Source organism: Bos taurus, chromosome 24 (genome assembly GCF_002263795.3).
Source record: "Bos taurus isolate L1 Dominette 01449 registration number 42190680 breed Hereford chromosome 24, ARS-UCD2.0, whole genome shotgun sequence".
NCBI lineage: Eukaryota > Metazoa > Chordata > Mammalia > Artiodactyla > Bovidae > Bos > Bos taurus.
Genome location: NC_037351.1, coordinates 57,971,334 through 57,984,264, shown reverse-complemented (window position 1 = coordinate 57,984,264; position 12,931 = coordinate 57,971,334). Strand labels below are relative to the sequence as shown.

General features: G+C 51.6%; 1 protein-coding gene across 4 annotated transcripts in view; it reads right to left on the bottom strand.

Moving 5' to 3' along the window:
* The window catches only part of ZNF532 (zinc finger protein 532), a 112,877-nt gene that overhangs the window by 61,734 nt on the left and 38,212 nt on the right, over positions 1 to 12,931 (bottom strand). The gene's annotated exons all lie outside the window — the stretch shown is intronic.

The following is a 12,931-nucleotide window of genomic DNA, read 5'->3' as shown; positions in this document are numbered from 1 at the left end:
AGGCCTTCTACTGCTAATCAAGTTCCATCTGAGATTTTTAAAAATCCCCAAGGAGCTCATTCTATCAATTTTTATTTAATCCTAATTCTCCCCATGATGGTAGGGGAAAAAGAATACTCTCCCACTGGAAAAGTATAGCGTCCCTTCCACCTTACTCCCTAGTCCGGCGGTTTTACTGGTTAAGGGAACACACATCTGTCTCCTAATCACCACTCAGTCAACACAGTCACGCAAGTGACCATGGCAGTTGAGAAAGGTCCTCCAAGGAATCAATTCCCAGCAGGGGGCAACAAGGACCCAAGGGCGGGACAGAGACCAGGCGAGGAAGGCCTTCTCTTCCGCAGCCAGGCTAGGTCAGGGTGGACAACAGGCTGTAAAGAAGTGCTTCCATTACTCCCAGAGCCCTGGATGATGCGGCTTCAGGGAAGGTGCAGGGTTTCAGCCGTAACTACAAGAGGCGCAAGTGTGCTCGGTCGTGCCCAACTCTACAACCCCATGGACTGGGGCCTGCCAGGCTCCTCTGTCCGTGGAACTTCCCAGCCAAGAATACTGGGGTGGGTTGCCATGCCCTCCTCCAGGGGGATCTTCCCGACCCAGGGATTGAACCCAAATCTCTTATATCTCGTGCATTAGCAGGCGGGTTCTTTACCACTAGCGCCACCCAGGAAGCCCCCGACTAGAGAGGAAGGATATTTAAATACACAAACTGCTTGGGGTCTTGATAAGGAGACCTTATACTATCGGGGGGGGGCTGCTCGTCCTCCTCTCTGAACCCCTGGAACAGCCCATCTTCTGAAGCTCTATTTTCTGGACTACACCGTGTGGGTACTGGTCTCTTCCTACCTACTGGCCTGCCAGCTGCCTCGAGACGGGCAACGTCTCACTCGCCTTTGCACCATAAACGCCAGAGAACCAAGAGGACACACAGCTCAGAACACAGGAGGTACAACAGGAGCGGGCCTCGACCCCAGCGCTGGGGCCCTCAGGCAGTGAGGGCGCCTCCGAGGTGGCTCCTTCAGTCGGGGCAACGGGGCGGAGGTCAGCCGCCAGGAAGACAAGGCAAGGCGGGAAGCAGGGTGGAGAACGAGAAACTGGAGAGAAGCAGCAGAGGGAGAAAGAAACGGGCAAGAGGAGGAGGAGGAGAAAGCGGGCTCAAGCGACAACCAGCGTCAGAGGAGGCGAGGGCCAGGGCTGGCTCCAGGCAACTGTTTTAAGACTTTTCTGATGTGGACCATTTTTCAAGGTTTTACTAACTTCATTACAATATTATCTCTGTTTTACTTTTTGGCCAGGAGGCATGTGGGATCTTAGCACCTCGACCAGGGATCGAACCTGTAATCCCCTGCACTAGAAGGCTAAGACTTAACCACTGGACCACCCGAGACGACCTCCTGGCAACTTTCAACATAGAATCAGCCTCAGCCATTTGTAGACACCTAGACTCTCCTGGTGGAGAAGGAAAGGGCACGCCACTCCAGTGTTCTTGCCTGGAGAATCCCATGGACGGAGGAGCCTGGTGGGCTGCCGTCTATGGGGTCGCACAGAGTCAGACACGACTGAAGCGACTTCGAAGCAGCAGCAGCAGCAGACTCTCCTGGGGCTTCCAGGTGGAGCTAGTGGTAAAGAATCCACCTGCCGATGCAGGAGATGCAAGAGACTCAGGTTCGATCTCTAGGATCAGGAAGATCCCCTGGAGGAGGGCATGGCAATGCACTCCAGTGTTCATGCCTGGAGAATCCCATGGACAGAGGAGCCCGGTGGGCTACCATCCATAGGGTCGAAAAGAGTCAGACATGACTGAAGCGACTTAGCACAGCAAAACACCGAGAGAGGAGCCCATGAAAGAGAACAGATGAAAGACGTTAAAGAAAAAGAAAAAGAATGGCTATTTCCCTGTCAATATTTATTATGTCATTTCTCTTTTATATTTGCTTTATATCAGTGAGACCCTGTCTTACATTTTTTACTGAAGTATTTAATGATTTTTTTCTTATATAATCTATAAAAAAAAATCATGCATTCCTAATAAAAAATAACTATACAAGGATCACAGCAGAATCTTTACTCAGGCAACAATACACATACCTGTGAAAATTCACATTAACCATAAATCCATCATCAGGCGCTAAGACACCCTCAGCAATATTCACTCAGTCTGGGACCCATCCTAACACTTCACAGAGAATTTCACTGGAAAAACTACTGCTGAAGATGAAATAAGCACTTAGGGTTCAACAGGACCCGAAGAATAAACCTCTATCCGCTCACTTAGGTCTCAGAAGCCGCACATACTTCTCTCTAGATGGTCTTGCTCAGCCCAGAGAGAACACTCTTGAGCCTCTTCTCTCACAGATGGACAGATGGGCGCCTGCAGAACCAGACAGGGAACAATGAACCCCACCCGCCACCCCCCCACCCCCCCGCACCGATCAGAGTACAACACTTCCAGGCAGATGATGACATGAAAACATCTACAAGTCAGCTCTAACGAGGACGTCTGATGTTATGATTTTCTTTTTCAAATGAACTTGAACTGCAAAATATGGGGAGTGAAAACCCCATCTGTCAGACAATAAATCCACTTAAGAGTCCACCCACTTAGGAATAATCCCTGAATGTCACTACTTGTACTTTTAAGCATTATTTTGCCTTTACAAAATTTAACAATCACAATGAGACCACCATTAATGAAGCATCCCCATGGTCTGTCTTCACCAGCCATGACGATCCGTGTTTGCACATCAGTTTCGAGAGAATTCAAGACACAGACTCATGGACCACCCCCAAGTCCCGACTGGAGCTGAATGGGGCTAAAGGGGGGCTTTTCCATGCCACCGTTTACCTGGGGCTGGGACCCAGGCTCTGGAAGGCCCCGGTGGTGGCTCGGCTCCACCCAAGGCCTTCCAGCCTTCCTTTACAGCTACACAGCTTCCTGTCATTTGCCTTCTCTTTATGGCTATGGTGAATGAAATCGTCATCAGGTTTCACACTGTTCTTCCCAGAGGGCAGTCAGTTCAGGAACAAAAAGAAGAAAAGAACAAATACTCCTCAGTGGGTGGGTGGCCCAGAACACACAAGCACAAGAAATGAAAAAGAGGTCACCACGTGAAACAAGACGTGCCAGGTGCCAGCAGGTCGAGTGGGCAGCGCAGCCCGCAGGCAGGCGGCGGGCACCTGGAGGAGTGACGCACCTCCGTGGCCCCTCCTGTTCACACGGCCGAGCCCCGAGCACGGGCACATGGGGGCCACACGCGGCAGCCGCACCAGCAGCAAGCCTCGCCGTCGGGCAGGATGTCGCCCGCCGCACGGCCGGCTATCTTTCCTATCTGCACCACTAAAGGAGTGAGACGTTACAAAAGCAGAGACATTCCTTTGCCAACAAAGGTCCGTCCAGTCAAGGCTATGGTTTTCCCAGTGGTCATGTATGGATGGGAGAGCTGGACTGTGAAGAAGGCTGAGCACCGAAGAGTTGATGCTTTTGAACTGTGTTGCTGGAGAAGACTCTTGAGAGTCCCTTGGACTGCAAGGAGATCCAACCAGTCCATTCTAAAGGAGATCAAATATTCACTGGAAGGACTGATGTTGAAGCTGAAACTCCCAATACTCTGGCCACCTGATGCGAAGAACTGACTCATTTGAAAAGACCCTGATGCTGGGACAGATTGAAGGCAGGAGGAGAAGGGGGTGACAGAGGATGAGATGGTTGGATGGTATCACCGACTCAATGGACATGAGTTTGAGTAAACTCTGGGAGTTGGTGATGGACAGGGAGGCCTGGCATGCTGCAGTCCATGGGATCTTGAAGAGTCTACACGAATGAGCAACTGAACTGAACTGACTGCAAAGAGTGAAGACCTGGAAAACCCCAGAGAGGAACCTTCATGTCTACAAATACCCCAAAGGGTCCAGGAGACATTCCCAAAGCAGAAAGAACTAACTTTCTCTGTGGACATCTAGCCACACCTGCCCTCCTCCCCGTTCTTCTGAACACCTGAGGTGTACGTATGTTCTCTCTAAGGAAGAAGATGAACCTTGGGGGATGGAACTCTTTGGAGATGAAGTACTGGGACAGTGGAGAGCTAAGAGTGAATTAGCAGCAGTTTAAAACCATAGGAGTCAGCTCTCCTGGGTCCCCGCAAAGAATCCAGGCTGTCAGGTGAAAATGCAGGGCGGACGCTGGAAGTGCATCGTCCCGTCTGAAACCTGAGCCCTGGGTGGCGGGGAGCTCAGCTCTCTCGGGTTGTATCATCAGCGTCACAAACACGGCTCTCTGTAACGTCACACGTCTCTTCTGGTTCACAGAAATGTTTTTCATGCCCACAATCATACTGTCCTCTTACCCTCCCCATCCCACATTCTGGAAGGCAAGAGCCAATTTTCCATGGGGGTTGGGGGGGAGGCACGAAGAAGGCTTAAATTCTTGTCTCATTTCTCAGTTCTATGAAGTACAAAGAGACATGTTTATGTTTGAAAGTTTCCTTCCTGCAATTCCTAAGTACTGTTTTAAAAATAGATTCTTTTGCTTAAAAAACATTTGCAAAAATTAATCTCAGTCATCTTTTTTAAAAGATAAAAAGATCTCATTTGCTCTTCCCAACACCTCAACAGCTTGACTTTCAAACAGAATTAAGTTCAGTTATTGCAACAAAAGTCTTTCATTTCATTTATACCCTGTGAAATATAGCTTCCTTCAAAGGCACTAACTGTCTTTTAATTTAGAACTAAACCCCACATAAATAACACAGAATTCACTAACTGCATTTGTGCTTAATGGAGAATGTCCTTTCACCTTGAAAATGTCTGGTGGAAAGATGCTGGGCCTGTTTCTAAAAAAGGAAAATGAAAGAGCTCAAGTCTGTCACGTGGTCACTCTATTTCCTCCTATGACACAGACAACACACTTCCTTTCCTACCAAAGTCGCTTAAAATTATAGTAAGCTATTTTATCTGTGTTGGCAAAAAGTCAAAAGTTTATCAAAAGAAAAACTTAAAAGAAAAACCTGTTCACCCCTTACTCATACCTCTTATGCTTTGCAATAAAAAAATGCATGGAGCCATTTGCCAGTTTCCAACTAGAGGGTGATGGCTTAGAAGGTTCAGGCGTCATGTAACCACTGAACCCAACTTCAAACAATCCCCAGATACATACACCTGCAAAATGAACATGCAGAAGTCAACCTGGTGGACAGCAGGTCGGCTTCCCCATGTAAATGCAGAAACTAAGCTTCTTTCGTGAAAATCAATAAAATGCTAAGTCATAATAATCCTAAAGAAAACCAAAGTCGGCAGCCCACCTCGACCATATTCCACAAACTTTTCAAAGAACAGCTACAGTAATACAAGCCTGCTATCCTTTGGGGAACTCTGCTTGTCACTATTTCCTGGCATTTCTCTGGCCATCGAAGTGCTTTTCAAAGAAATAATTCAACAGATTAATGGATCTCTCATTTCTAACCTTCTGATCTTTCCTTCAAATATACGAAGTTCTTATAATGCACATTATACAATGCGTGACGTCTAATTTGTTCTTCGGGGAACATGATCTAGGCAGGTTTCCTGTGTTTTCAAAGAAATAAGCAGGGGTTGGTTTCTCCTGACCTTCTGCCTCCCAAGCCCTCCCTGCCTTCCCCCTCACACAAGCACTCACCCTGGGCTCCTCCTCCATCCCCAGCCCTTTTCCATCTTCGGCATTTTCAAGGCCAAAGTTATCATGATAATTCTTCAACCACAAATGAGGGGAAAAAATCACATTTCTTGTCCCCCAAGTGACCATTTTCCTTGTATCTCACTTCAATCTGAACTGCTTATCAGGGGGAAAGTATTTTCTCATTGCAACTCCACCACAAACATTAAGCAGGTTCAGTTTCACAAATCTGCCTCGTGTTTTTTCACTTGCTTTCCCTAAACCAGCTGGAAACAGACGCAGTCTGTGGAGCTGAAAATAAACAACAACAAAAAAACACCCAATCAGCTACACCTCTGCCTCAGTGCTTCTCTCGAGGAAAGGATGAGGGGCGGACAAGGAGACGGGACCCCAAAACCTGGCAGACACTCCTCTCTCTCTCTCTCTCTCACACACACACACACATGCACGCACGCACACGGGCTTCGCACACACACACACACACACAGCGCTTCCCAGGTGATGCGCACGCATGTGCACGCGCACACACACACACCCCCAGGTGGCACTCGTGGTAAAGCACCTGCCTGCCAATGCAGGAGACAACAGATGCAGGTTCGATCCCTGGGCCGCGACTCCAGGAAAGACAAGAGTAAGCCCAGCCCACCCTGGCCCGAGGTGGTCCTTCACTTCGCCCCCCAGGCTCCCCCCACGAGGAGCCTGGTGGGCTACAGTCCATGGGGTCACAAAGAGTCGGACACGACTCAAGTGACTTAAAGACACACACACACAGATGGCTACGTGTGCATAGCTTAGAGTGGGAAAAAATAAGCAACAATAAATGGAGCTACTGAATCTTTTAAGTGCATGCCATTTGGAGGCCCCACCCAAGCACCAGAAAGTCCCAGAGAAGAGCTCCCTTTATCTCCATCACTCCACCCTCGTCAGGTCCTGGGTGGTCTGAACAGTTAGTCAGGGCACCACGCAGCTCTAAGGCTTCCCTCCAGCCACTGGGAGGAAGTGCGACCCCAGACCACTGGGCACCCAGCCCCTCACCTTCCAGTGGGGGCGGTCCACCCTCAACCCCGCACGCCACCACCAGGAGAACTTCACTTTCTAAACAGCCTCCATCAGGGTAGCTCCCCACATGTCAATCAAAAGTTCACACACAAGGTGAAAAGAACAGGATATGTTTTAATTCTGTATGAGCTAATAGGAAACTACCTAAGGAGCTGCAGTTATCCAAAAGAGGCGTCTTCTTGTTTCACTGAACCCTAAAGCCATCCATGTTGCTGTCTGGTCTCTAAGTCGTGTCCGACGCTTCTGGGACCCCGTGGACTGCAGGGTGCCAGCCGCCTCTGTCCACGGGATGTCCCAGGCAAGAACACTGGCATGCGTAGCTATTTCCTTCCCCAGGGGATCTTCCCGAACCAGGGATGGAACCTGCCTCTCCTAAATTGGCAGGCGACTTCTTTACCGCTGGGCCACGTGGGAAGCCGAAACGGTATCAATACTGACATATGGATACTCTGGCCAAGGCAGCTTTTTCTTCTTCACTTAACACTGTACCTAATATTCCTGATTGAAAAACAGCCGATGTGAAAGTTCAAACTGCTTCTGGAAACACAAACAGAGGCACTTGATAGCGCCGAGACTCCAGGAAAGACAAGAGTAAGCCCAGCCCACCCTGGCCCGAGGTGGTCCTTCACTTCGCCCTCCAGGCTCCCCCCAGGAGGCCCTTCCCTGCCCTCCTCCCGGCACCTGCCTCCCCAGCCCCTCGGGAACAGAAGGGAACGGTCCCCACCAACCTCAGCCTTTGCCAGAAGCTCCTCTCGCCAACTCCTGGCCTAATTCTGGCATCGCTCCCCTCAACGCTAAGCACTCAAGGGTCAAATGGGGGCTCTGCAGGAAGAAGCCGCTCTGCGTCTGCACTTGGTTCTGCAGCTGCCAGGGGACCTGCCAGGGGACCTCGGGGGAGGCCCGCGCCCGCTCCCGGGAGGCCCGCACTCACTTCAGGAAGGCCCGCGCCACCTCCTGCAAGGCCCGCGCCCACTCCCGGGAGGCCCGCACTCACTTCGGGGAGGCCCGCGCCCACTCCTGGGAGGCCCGCGCTCACTTAGGGGAGGACCGCGCTTGCTCCCGTGAGGACCACACCCACTCCCGGGAGGCCCGCGCTCACTTCAGGGAGGACAGCGCCCACTCCCGGGAGGCCCACGCTCACTTCGGGGAGGATCACGCTTGCTCCCATGAGGACTGTGCCCGCTCCCGGGAGGACCACCCTCGCTCCCGGGAGGACCTCGCTCCCAGGAGGACCTCGCTCCCAGGAGGACCGCGCTCGCTCCGGGGAGGACTCAGCTTGCTCGCGTGAGGACCGCGCCCGCTCCCGGGAGGACGGCGCCCACTCAGGGGAGGACCACCCTCGCTCCAGGGAGGACTGTGCTCGCTCTGCGGAGGACTGCACCTGCCCGGGAGGGGAGGCCCGCGCCCGCTACCGCGAGGACCGCGCCCACTCCCAGGAGTCCCATGCTCACTTCAGGGAGGACCGCCCTTGCTCCCATGAGGACCGCGCTCGCTTCGGGGAGGACCGCGCTCGCTTCGGGGAGGACCGCGCTCGCTTCCGGGAGGACCGCGCTCGCTCCCGGGAGGATCGCGCCCGCTCCCGCTCCCGGAAGGACCGTGCTCACTCCGGGGAGGACTGCACCCGCCCAGGGGAGGACCGCCCCCGCTCCCGGGAGGACCCCGCTCACCCCTGGGAGGACTGCGCTCGCTCCGGGGAAGACTATGCTTGCTCCGGGGAGGACTATGCTCGCTCCGGGGAGGACTAAGCATGCCCGGGGGAGGAACACTCCAGCTCCTGAGAGGCCCGAGCTCGCTCGGGGGAAGATCGCACTTGCTCAAGGGAGGACTATGCTCACTCCAGGAGGACTGTCGCAGACCCCTGCTCCTCTCCTCCCAGAGCGCTCCTTGGTGTCACTCCATAGCCCTCTCTCTCCCTCATCGTTAACTCCCACCCAGCCAGGGGACACAGGCCGCTTCTAACCTTCCCCGGCGGCCTACTCCATGCCTCCTTCTGTCCTCACAGTCAGCTTCACAGACAACAGGCAGGACCCCTCCCCAGGGCCCCCTACCTTCAGGTCCTGCCCTCTCCTGCACCACTGGCCTTTCCAAGCCAGTCCCCACCACCAGCTTGCTGCCCGGCTCCAGGACTTTTGACCACTTCTGTTCCCCTGCTGTTAACTGCTGCTATTGAATACTGGAGTGGGTTGCCATTTCCTTCTCCTGGGAATCTTCCCAGGCCAGGGGTGGAACCCGTGTCTCCTGCATTGGCAGGCGGATTCTTTACCACTGAGACAACAGGGAAGCCCTCTATTACTTCTACCTACCAGCTGGTGGCTCAGATGGTAAAGAATCCGCCTACAATGCGGGAGACCTGGGTTCTATCCCCGGTGTGGGCAGATTCCCTGGAGAAGGGAAGGGTGACCCACTCCAGTATTCCTGCCTGCAGAATCCCGTGGACGGAGGAGCCTGCCAGGCAACAGTCCATGGGGTTGCAAAGTCAGACACGACTGAGCGACTAACACAACACCAGCTGAATAAACCTCCCCCAACCTCGATCTGGCAACCCAACCCTCGTGCCCTGTCCATGGGCACGCTGCCTTCACAGCCAAGCTCTCCATTGTTGAGAAGGTCCAATTCCACCCAGCTCCTTCCCCAACCCTTTCCACTCACCTGAAACCACTATTAAAAATCCGGGCTGTGGGAGGAGACCCAAGAGGTGACAGAATGGCTCTGTATCTCAACTGGGGGGGTGGACACGCGCGTCTACACTTTTGTCAAACCCAGAGAATTTTACCACGTGTAAATAAAAATTAAAGGTACCAGGAATGATGAGAGGCCCAAAATAAGGAGACCAAGTGTGACCCAGAACTAGCCGTGTTACAGGTGGCTTATGGGTCGCACTTCATATGCTGTGGCACAGACCCCAGCTCTGAGGGACCTTGTCAGGCTTTTTACACACACACAATGCTGAAATACATGTTACAGGTGGTTTATGGGCCGCACTTCATATGCTGTGGCACAGACCCCAGCTCTGAGGGACCTTGTCAGGCTTTTTACACACACACAACGCTGAAATACATGTTACAGGTGGTTTATGGGCCGCACTTCATATGCTGTGGCACAGACCCCAGCTCTGAGGGACCTTGTCAGGCTTTTTACACACACACAACGCTGAAATACACTAACTCTGATACATGTATGACTAACTCACTTTGCTGTACAGCAAAAAACACAACACCATAACACAACTATCCTCCCTAACACAACACCGTAACACAACTATCCTCCCTAACACAACACCGTAACACAACTATCCTCCAAGAAAAATTTTTTTTAAAAGAGCTGGATTTTTCTACGGTGAACAGATTTCTTTCTACAGGGCAGCCTCTATTCTGCTAGTAAATACTGTAACTCTCCAAAAAGAGGGATGTTACAGCTCCCAAATTCTGATCTAACCACAGGTCATTTTTTCCAATCCGCGAACAGAAACGCCTGAATGATTTCCCAAATGGCTCCACCAATTCTGTAGCTGCCATCACGCATTAGAGTTACATTAAGGCCCCCTGCCCCTTCCAGCTTTATAAATATTTACGAGCCAATGTCTAGTCGACAAAAAAGATGACTTTTAATACAACGTCTACGTTATTAGAAAGTTCTTTTCCTCATACAGCTTGCTTACTGGCTGTGAAAGAAGTATTTGTTCTGTGAGTGATGAATGCATGCACCAGAGCGGGATGACAAATTTCCTCTTTACTTCTCTCTACAGCTCCAGGAGATCTACTTACTGACCCACATCCTTGTCATGTCACTAATAAGCAAGAGCATACAAAACTCACCCACACTGTTCCCTAAAATGAACCGGTTTCTGGGGATGGAAACCCTCATGAAGAGAATGAGCTGGAATGTCTCAGCACCGACATTCCCTATGCTCTCTGACATCTTTGGGTTGGACGGTCTTCCACCTAACAGTGGAGATGACAGCATACCCCGGGCCCAGGGCTGTGGGGAGGGCCGACTGCTATTTGGGTGTCTAGAGGGAACCTTGTCACGACCATACGTGGTTGCTGTTACTGTGTTGCTCGGTCGTGTCCGACTCTTTGCGACCCCACGGATTGCATACAGCAGGCTTCTCTGTCCTTCACCATCTCCTGGAGTTTACTCAAACGCATGTCCATTGAGTCAGTGATGGCATCCAACCATCTCATCCTCTGCCGTCCCCTTCTCCTTCTGCCTTCAATCTTACACCAGACAAAAAGCGTAATATTCAAACATGGGGGATGGGCTCGGAGATTTGCAACAAAGGTTCCTCCTCCTTTCATCCCACGACTGGCCCAGAGACCTGCAGGCACAGTCAGAAGACTTGTGCAGCTGAGGGTTACTTGTCACAGAGCACCTGGTCTGAGCAGGAGAAGAAGGGGGCAAAGTGGGCAGCCCTCTCAGCAGGGGGACTGGTACCGCGGGGTTCGTGGTCAGAAATCAGAGCTTGCTGCGTTCAGCACAGAACCCACGGGTGGAGGTGTGAGCCGCAGCTGGGTTTGGAATTACGAGGCCGAGGCACCAATGGCCCGGCCGCTCAGAGCCAGGGAGGGGGACAAAGAGATGCCCAGAGCATCAGGCGGGCGCCGCCCTCGCCTCAGCCTGCCCAAGTCCTGCAGCCCCGAACCTCAGCCACACTCTGGACGGGTGCTCCCCAGGGGCGAAGCTCCCCCCGTACCTCAGCCACACTCTGGACTGGCGCTCCCCCAGGGCAAAGCTCTCCCCGAGCAGCAGCAAGCCTGGCAGTCACACCTGAAACAACCCACAGCTCTGTGCCCTGCGGAAGGCAGGCGTGGGGCTGGGGTAACACCTGCCTTCTCCAGACCCTTGGGACCCCCGAAAGGAAGGCACCCCACGGGAGACCCAAGGATTTTACCAAGCTACGTTTTGAGTCTCAAGTCAGTAGAGCAAAATAAAATAGTGACTAACAATTCATGCGGTGCGGGGAACAGAAGACAATGACCGTCTCCAGCTGCTCTGAGACAGGAGTGAAGAGGAGTCTTCGTTTCGGGGTGTGGTCCCTGCACGCTTCAAAGACATGGGCTCAGACAGGTTCTCCGACAGGGTTTCCCACAAAGGACAAATATGGAGAAGAAATCACATCCAGAAGATACAAATTTTATATTGTTCTATTTGCCTACAGTTTAATTAATCTCTTTCACTAAGTATCTGCTACCCCTGGCATTCTCCACCCTCTAAGCTGCAACTTAAATTGGGAATGATAAATGCAAACCTCAAGCTCCTGGGTCCATTTTATTTCATCTGCTTATTTTGCCTTGATAAAACCAAATGCTCAAATTTTAACTTTAATAGGTTTTTAAATATCTCCCTAAGGTTCATGAATCTGTAAAATCCTTTTAAACACTGTAATAAAAGACACAAATCACAGATCAACTGTATCACCAACCAAATTCAGTCCAAATTTGTAGCCAGATTCCTATGCAGTGTTGATACTAGAAAAGAAAACACACTGAAAAAATAAATATATAAGAGCAGCTTGATTGCTCATCCAAGGAGCAATTTCCTCCTCATGCAGTCTAAAAACCTGACAGCTATAAAAACCGGGTCTGGGCAAGGGTATGAAAGGTTTGATAAAAAAGAAGACGTGTGGCCTGTGAAGTGAACCCAGCCCTGGGGCGGACGTCTGGGGAAGACCAAAGTGAGGGCGAGCAGCCCCGAGACCAGGGTTCCTGACGCTGGGCTCCACTGGAAGGGACCAGCGCTCCTGGGACAAAGGCCGATCCCGGCGCTGGGCAGGAAACACGCAAGATGAGCCCGGAGCCTTCTGCAGTGCCAGGAAATAAGGAAGTGCTCCCAAACGAGACAGAAAGAAAGCAAAGAAACTGCACTGAGAGGGAACAGAGGTGAACGGAAAGCACTCCCAATGGCCCAAGCTGGTACAATTTGAGCATCAAATGAAGCAATACTGGATTATAACCTGAAATACAAAACAAACTGACCAGTGGCATAAGTGACGCGAATAACTGAATAAATGGAGAAGAGCAGACAGACCTCCTGTGCAGAAGAAATGCAAATAATTTACGTAGATGCCCTCCCCTGACGGAGGTTGAGTAATATCCCAGTCATTTCAACGACGCTCCTCCAAAAAGGACAGTATGCAAAGAAGAGAGAAAAAGAACTCCTCAGTGCAAAAGCCTCACAAACACTCTGGGCCAGGTGACCGAGGTCAGTATCAACAGTGATAAGTCATAT